Below are 9,351 nucleotides of genomic sequence, written 5' to 3'. Positions count from 1 at the left end.
TGGGCTGAATTTAATCAAACAAATTAAGTTGAATATTATTAAATTAAATTTGTTTGTTTAAATTCAACACAAATAAATAGTTTGCAACAGTTTTGCAGATATAATTCTTTTCAGTGTACCTCCTTTTCATAAAATATATTAAAAACAAAATGAAATACTCAACTGCAAACTGGACAGTTCAGTACCACCTAGTAGACTTGTCCATCTCAATATTCACCTTACTATTGTACTTGCCTTGTCCAGAGACCCTAATGATGATGAAAACTTTGGCTTCAGACTGCTCTCAGCTTGAATTTGCACCTTAAGTGGATTTGCACCAACTAGTTTGCCCACCAGATGACAACACTAGGTTATAAAGTAATGAAGGAGCCGCATTAAAAGCTGGTGTCGACGTTGACTGCTTGTGTAAGAGAGTTAAGGATTCTAGTTCAGTAATAAGTACAAAGATATTTATTTACGTCATTCCTACACCTTCTGGAGAGAAACAACACAGACCCTGGACAAATATGACATTTAGGATTGGACATGTGTCCACCAACAGTGTCTGCATACTATCCAATAGAATTTTTATTTGTTTTTGCATAAAGAAATGAATATATATTTTTGGGCATAACACAGTGAATCATAAAATATACCGTTGAAGTCAAAATTATTAGCCCCCCTGTATTATTAGCCCCCTTGTTATTTTTTTCCCAAATTTCTGTTTAACGGAGGGAAGGTTTTTTTCAACACATTTCTAAACATAATAGTTTTAATAACTCATTTCTAATAACTGATTTATTTTATCTTTGCCATGATGACAGTAAATAATATTTACTAGACATTTTCAAGACCACTTCTATAGAGCTTAAAGTGACATTTAAATGCTTAACTAGGTTAATTAGGTTAACTAGGCAGGTTAGGGTAATTAGGCAAGTTATCGTATAATAATTTTTTGTTCTGTAGACTATTGAAAAAAATATAGCTTAAGGGGGCTAATCATTTTGACTTTAAAATGTTTATTAAAAAATTTAAAACTGCTTTTATTCAAGCCGAAATAAAACAAATAAGACTTTCTCCAGAAGAAAAAATATTATGAGACATACTGTGAAAATTTCCTTGCTCTGTTAAACACCATTTGGGAATATTTAAAAAAGAAAACAAAATTCAAAAGGGGGCTAATAATTCTGAATTCAACTGTATATATAATTTGAACAGTTCAAACAATACACAAATCCTAACAAAAATAATGCATTTTTGTTTCGTAATTTGTTCATAATTTATCAAAAAAGGCTCCATTCGCTTTCATCACAATGGCCTCACATTAACATTGAAAGACAAGGCTCAAGTGAAAATAGATTTTTGTTAATCAACATTATGCCACAAAACCCAGAATATTCCTTTCAATGACTTTGTTTCCTGCCTCAGCACTTCTGTCCTGTCTTAAAGTCTCTGTCAGTGTTAAAACATACAAGAATTTTGTTTAAAACTTAGTGTTGATGATTGTAGTGTTGATGTGTAATGATGTTGCTGACTTAGGATGACTGAACACTGTTTGATCAATTACACATTAAAAAAATATATTGAAAAGACAAGCACATGAAACTGAAACAGCACTATAAAGTGCCACATTTGGCAAATTACCAGTAAGAAGTATTTGTTTTCAGAGACCAGCTTAAGCTAATACTATGTGATTATTTCTTGTATATTTTGAGTTTTGGCCTATAGTGAACTGACTGAGCGTAGAGTCTAAATGATTGCTTCCCCAAATCAAATTTCCTACGAAACTGGTCAGTGCCTTAGAATATTTTTTGCCAAACATCTCTGTAAAAAAAGCCCTTAAACTATCGCTCAGCCAGTTTAACCAAATCCAGTTATTTAGATTTTTTTCAGGGATAACAGTGACTAGTGCCTATTTGTGCAAAGTTGTCCAAGACATCTACACAATCAGAATAATCTATCAAATGAATGTGCAAATGGTGCTTTTCTAAAAGCTTTTTGATATGTTGAAAGACTTTCGTGATTATATTGTGTATGGAACAGGAGTATAATCCAAGTTTGCTAACAATCTTGCTACAAAACTGAGACAGTGCATAAATACAAAGATGGGACAATAGCACTGCAAATGTCTAACACATCTAGACAAAAAAAAAAAAAAAATGCAATGGCACATAGCTTCAATCATATTTCAATAGCAGACGGGTCATTTTCAAAAGCTGACAAAAACATGACAAAAATGTTTTATTTAGAATGATTTATCAACTTTGAGACATCACTGATGGTAGACATGGTTCTTTTGTGCTGTATTTGAGCTGTCGAAGCACCACGTTTTGCAGTAATATTCACTGAATACTCAAATCAAAGCTGGTGTACTGTGATGAGTATTTTAAATCAGCAAGACTTGCATTTGTGTTATTTGTGTGACTTGTGTGGTGCATTTAAGCAGTCCCTTTTCGATTTGATTCATCATCAGCACTCGGTGCCATCGTGTGATAATGTGTTTGGTTATTTTTTTAAATAAATGGCACATTGAATAAACTGTGATTTATAATGCATAGGCTTTGATTGTATATTTGTCAATGATTTCACTGCATCTGATTTTTATGAGATAGTTCAAATTCTGTTATCATTACTCACCATCAAGCTCTATCCCACAAACGGTGATATATAGTGTATACGTTTTATGTATGTCTATACCAGAGATGCCCAAAGTAGGGCCTGTGGGCCAAAGTTGGCCCATGGAAACCTTTGATTTGGCTCACCATTCCATCTGAAAAGAGATTGAGAATGAGAGTGAGAATGGGGAATGTCTGTCAGCGAATGCCTTTGACAGAGATCGATTTTGAGTTTAACATAACCTTCTGTTTCTTTGTTTTATTTGTGAGCTACAAAAAAGCCACCTGAAATCAAATGATAACATTAAATGTTGTAAATGAATCCATCAGACTTTTAAAATGTAAATACTGTCACTTGACAGATAGAGGAACAAGTCATCTGCGAGCAAGTTAAGGTGAAGGCAGGAGCAGCTCGAGTATTCAGCACTGAACTCCATTGTGTTATAAATAGGATTGTTTATGTTTTTACTGTAGTAAGTTCATTATTAAATGTTATAAATGATGGGTTAGTTAATATGATTTAAAGCAACATTTTCTATACATTGTTTTTTAAAATGACTAAATAAATGAAGAAATTCCCCTTCGGCAAATTTATTGTAATACGGTTTGGTATACATTCGATCCACAGCCCTCAATCATTTGGTTTTTGGCCCTTTATAGCAAAAGGTTTGGGCACCCCTGGACTATACATTAAAAGAAATATGTATAAAATGTATAACTTTATGGACAAACGTTTAAACACTTTTCATCTTTTTTATGAGCATTTCACAGAACATAAAAAGTCATACGTTTTGAGTTAATGATAACATTCATTTTTGTGTACTCTGTAACTGTCCATCTTGTAGTAGCGTCTTAGTGCCACAAGAGAGTAGTATACAATCACAAAAGCAAACATTTTCTCCTCTGCCAACTCGGTGTAATCATTATCCTTACACATTACTCCCAAAGGCATGTACAAGCCAAGTCATGTACAGTACACGTTTAGTCATTTAGCACAACATTTAATAACTCTACTGTAGGCTTTAGTCAACGCTTTGTTTAAATGCTAAATGAACAACCTCTGCACACACTTGGGTCCTCGCATCACTTATTTTTTATAAAAACATTGCCTAAATGTTGATAGGAGCAAGTTTTATGCAACATAAGCATATGGGTCAGTGTCGTGTTGGTGTGGTGTGGGATATTCATTGCTATAGAAACTAGAAAGCAGTGACATTTGAAACAACGTTGCAGTATAAAAAATATATATGAACAACAGAAGGCAACAATAAATAATATTGCACAATTGTGAAAAAAAGGACAACAGATTACAGATTTAAGTTACCGCATTAAAATGACATCATTGTGGAAAGATATATATATATACAGTTGAAGTTCGAATTATTAGACCCCCTTTTGAATTTTTATTTTCTTATATATATATATATATATATATATATATATATATATATATATATATATATATATATATATATTTCTCAAATGATGTTTAACGGAGCAAGGACATTTTCACAGTATGTCTGATAATGATTTATTCATTTGGAGAAAGGCTTATTTGTTCTATTTCGGCTAGAAAAGCAGTTTTTAATTTTTTTAAATACATTTTAAGGTCAAAATTATTAACCCCTTTAAGCTATATTTTTTTCAATAGTCTACAGAACAAACCATCATTATACAATAACTTGCCTAATTACCCTATCCTGCCTAGTTAACCTAATTAACCAAGTTAAGCCGTTAAATGTCACTTTAAGCTGTATAGAAGCGCCTTGAAAAATATCTAGTAAAATATTATGTACTGTCATCATGGCAAAGATAAAATAAATCAGTCATAAGAAATGAGTTACTAAAGCTATTATGTTTAGAAATGTTTTGAAAAAAAATCTCTCCATTAAACAGAAATTGGGGAAAAAAATAACGGGGGGCTAATAATTCTGACTTTAACTGTATGTATGTATGTATGTATGTATGTATGTATGTATGTATGTATGTATGTATATATATATATATATATATATATATATATATATATATATATATATATATATATATATATATATATATATATATATAGTTGAAGTCAGAATTATTAGTCCCCCTATGAATTTTTTTTCTTTTTAAAATATGTGCCAAATGGTGTTTAACAGTGGGGCTAATAATTCAGAATTCAACTGTGTGTGTATACATACATACATACATACATACATACATAAACTTATTTACTAATATTTAAAATAAAATGTTTATACATGTACAAATGTATCATCTTGAGCCTAAGATACACACCCTTTTTTTGTGTAAGCAAAGGTCCACATACAGTGTGTATGAGGCAAATTTTGTCTTCAAAATAACATGTGCAGTGTTTTGTGTGTGTGTGTGTGTGTAATGTACAGACATCTCACACATCCATTTTAATTAGTTTTTGCATTACTTAGCTTACCCACAAGGTGAACCAACTGGTGTTTCAGTCAGGAAAAAACCTTATAAAAATGGTATGACAACGGGCAATGAGTGCATGGGATGGAAATCTTTCTAGTGTCGAGTGGCTGTGTTCGTACATTATCAATGGACCTATTGTAAAGCAATAGCAGTTGAGTATTGTTTATGGGGACAGGAACAGAGCATCTTTAGGTTTGAGAGCCATACAGAAACATTAGAAAATCTGAACCTCAAAGTGTTTATGATTTCATGTTAAACATAAACAAATAAATAACCTAAATAGTTTAATAAACACTAAAATAAAAAAAAACTAAAAGCTAATTAGCCCAAGAACAATTGAAAGTGTATGAGCAAGCTACATTGGCTACTTCAGTGTTTATGTATGGTGTGGATTTTGTTGTTTTTATACAGTATGCAAAACAGTCATGCATACATGGAAAAACAGAAGTATATTTAGGTTTCACATTTAAAATCACAAGAAATTCCTCTCTTAACTTTTCATTAGTTACATCCAAATACATACCATTTTAAAGAAATAAGAAAGCATTCGCTAAATACAGAGTTAGAATATATGAGTGGTTGGTTATACATGGTCCAAACTTATCTGATTGTGCTGCTGCTCAATTGTGAACTGTTCCACAGCACCACGGATGGCTGCTTGCACCATTGAAAATGCCGTCTGAATCAGTAAGCTCTCATTACATCGGCTGTGGTCCACGTCTGTATGTAGCGTGTTGTTTGTAAGACCGTTTATTTTTAAATGTTGCCAGGACCCATTGACTGTAAGAGCATCAAACTGTGGTGGCTCATTCTCATTCTCTTCTTCTGACGAGTTTGCATGCTCTATAGTAATCACTGGCCTGCATTTTACATCATTTTCAATTGGCTTTAAGACTTGATCACCATCTGACGATGTGCCTGGCAAATCGGAGACGATATTACAATCAATAGAACTTGATTGCAGAACCTCAGAATCCAAAAGACCACTAGTTGGAAGCTCCTGGGATTCTTTTGTATTCATACTCAGGTCTTGGTCGGGACATATTTGCTCCTCATCAGTCTGGCTAGACACAATATTTGTGTTAATGCTGACCTCTGCACTGAATGTGAATGTCTCTGGAACGATTTCTGCTTGCACTTCTCGGTTATCCTGTTGGTTGTCTTCTCCCTTGAGCCTGTCCATCTCAGCGGCAGGTGATTGATCCAGTTGATCATCTACTTCAGTTTGTGATGCGCTGGGGACACTACACTCAAACTGATCAATAGGGGGTGCTTTCTTCTTTCTAGAAAAGATGCGGTAGATCTTTTTAAATGTCAAACCTTTCGGTGCTGCAATCTCCTCAGAATCCATTCTACCATCTTCCTCTTTACATTGCCTTTCTAGACTAACATCAGATGTTGCAGATCTCTTAGAAATGAACCAAACAGCGAAGAAACCCCTTTTTTTACCTTTTCCATTTGGAACTTCTTTGTTGTTTGCATCATTTAATTCATTCTCACACGTGTTGTTTTGAGCACTGTTTATATTTTTCGTAGTTTCTTTTGGATTCCAAGACTCATTTTCCTTCCTCTTTCCACGCCTGAGGAGTGAGGAAAACGTCCTCTTAATGGATGTTTTTGAAGTACTTTTGGTCATTATTTTATTTGTCAAAGTTTCATCTTTGCTTTTGCTCTCCTCCAATGTTACAAGAATCCTTGAGGTATCTTCTGGCTTGGTTGCTGTGTCCTCTGAGGCATTTTGAGGACTGTTGTAGGTAATATGTGAAGATTCATTAGTTTTTCCATCATTTTCTTGATCATTTTTGTCCATTATCCCGTCACAAGATTTAGCTTCTCTTTGCCTTCGTTGAGATTTACCTTCCAATTTCTCCTTTGATTTGGACTTCCCCAGCAGAAGTCTCGGTGGACCAGTCAGTTTTCTCTTTAAACCCACCCTCTCCTGAACATTGGATAATTCATTCTCTTGTGTGGACATGGTTAATCAAACAGCACCAAAGTCAATAATAGTCCTTACTGGGAATATAGGATTGATTACACAACTGGGTGTTTATCAGCGTACATATTGTCAGCATAAAGATGTGGAGATGCTGAAAACCAAAACAAAACATTGTCTTGGTGAAGTTACAGGCTTTCTGTATTGCACTTGAGTGAAACAATTATTAATTTGTCTTTATTTATATTCCTTTTCATATGTTATACAATTCAAATGTGATTTTTTGGTGTATATAACAGCCTATTTCAAGAGACAGAAATTGTGCAATGTTTACAAAACAACAAAATGGGTGTGACACCAGTCAGAAGCATCTTTTAAAAACCTTTAAAAAAATTTATGAATTTGGCAAGGCATTTTGCTAACAGTAAAACTTAAATAAAATAGCATATTAATAGCAAATAATAACTTTATCTCTCAACATATTTTTATAAGATAGACAACAGCAATATTTAACCTTAAATATATCTGTATGAAGTCTAAAGACTATGAAATGATGAACATTAATTAGTTTGCGACGGTTTTATATTTTGTGACGTCTTTGTTATGGTGGCGAATTTAAACGGTTAAGATTGTTATCCATCTTTATGTTTATTACTATAAAAACTCAGTCAAAAAGGCTAGTATGTTTACTCAAATGTAAAAAGTCTTACATTAATTATAAGTTAAAACACCTACCTGTAAAGTGAAGAGCACGACGTAAACTCTTCTCACGGTTGCGAAGAGCGAGGAGATTCGTTTATAAATCCACTCGCAGATCTGGCGGGCGCGGAGACTCAGCACAGCAGGTTACGCGCCTTTCTGTTTCCATGACGACCAGCTGATTGACGTTTATGTGAGCGTGCCTCTCATCCATCCAATCAACACGGCGGAGGCTCTGCTAATGTGAAGATATTATTGATATCCATCATCACGGCCACGTACACTATTTACTCACAAAGTTACCATTTGTACATCTTTGCTCCCTTGAAAATGCATACAACTGAGCAGCTTTATTTAAGTTGAGTGATGAAACACCTTTCACAATCTCATTAGATTAATTTATGTTCTAAAAATGTATAACGCTGTAAAATTGACAGCTAGTGGTCATTGTTAGCACACTTTTTGACTATCTGAAATATGGCTTATAACATAACTATAACATAATATGACTTACCTTGTGGGCGACACGCTGGCTCAGTGGTTGGTACTGTCGCCTCACAGCAAGAAGGTCGCTTGTTCGAGTCTCGGCTGGGCCAGTTGGCGTTTCTGTGTGGAGTTTGCATGTTCTCCATGTGTTCGCGTGGGTTTCCTCCAAGTGCTCCAGCTTCCCCCACAGTCCAAAGACATGTGCTATAGGGGAATTGGGTAAGCTAAATTGTCCGTATGTGTGTGAATAAGTAAGTGCGTATGGATGTTTCCCAGTACTGGGTTGCAGGTGGAAGGGCATCTGCTGTGTAAAACATATGCTGGATACGTTGGCGGTTCATTCCGCTGGGGCGATCCCTGATGCATGAAGGGACTAAGCTGAAGGTAAATGAATGAATGAATATTATTTAATATGCTTTTGTTTTTTTGTTCTTTTCACACATCAGATGTTTTTTATTTATTTATTTAATCATGTACATTAACTGGCAGTGCAGTTTTATCTCCTTGGTAACCATGTAGGCTACTTTACTAAAATACCTTCTTGGTAACTAATTTTCTAATTTAGGGAGAGTACTGTTGTGTCCACCTGAAATATTTAGTTAAGGAATGGAAATTGTTGGTCAAACTAGTATGTTTTTAAAGTTTACAAGTCAATGAACCATTTCAAAACAGTTTTAGTTGTGTGATTTACACCGGTTTTGTAAGATACTTGTACCTGTGATATCTATTTGTGCTATACTGAAAATAGTCAATATTTATTTTGTCAGTTCAGTACTGACCCGAAAATTACAACAAACAAATCTCTGGCAGTTAAATGAACCACGATGAGCAGATGGGACACAGAAATTAAATCTCATTTGGAGGCTTGCTTGATGTTTGCAAAAGACATATGTGCAAATATGACCTATTATGCAATTTTCCCAGAATCTTTTTCTATAGCCATGCCCGAAGCAAACATTTCCTTGTGGACCTCATAGCTGACCTTTTTTCATCACTCGGGCATGTTTTAAACTGTGTTCAGAAGAGGGATTGCCTCTTTCACTCAAAATATATATGACCAAAGTCTTGACATCTCATGCATGAAATGTTATTTCAGGCTCAAAGCCACCAATGCTAATGCTAAGTGACACAAGGCCCTAGAGATCCGAGGAAAATATGCCCTTGAAAGCTTCACCAGTAAGCAAAGAACTAAGTACTGAACAA

Source organism: Danio aesculapii, chromosome 20 (genome assembly GCF_903798145.1).
Source record: "Danio aesculapii chromosome 20, fDanAes4.1, whole genome shotgun sequence".
In the NCBI taxonomy this organism is placed as follows: domain Eukaryota; kingdom Metazoa; phylum Chordata; class Actinopteri; order Cypriniformes; family Danionidae; genus Danio; species Danio aesculapii.
The sequence above is the reverse complement of the archived record's forward strand: the minus strand, read 5'-3'. Positions refer to the sequence as shown.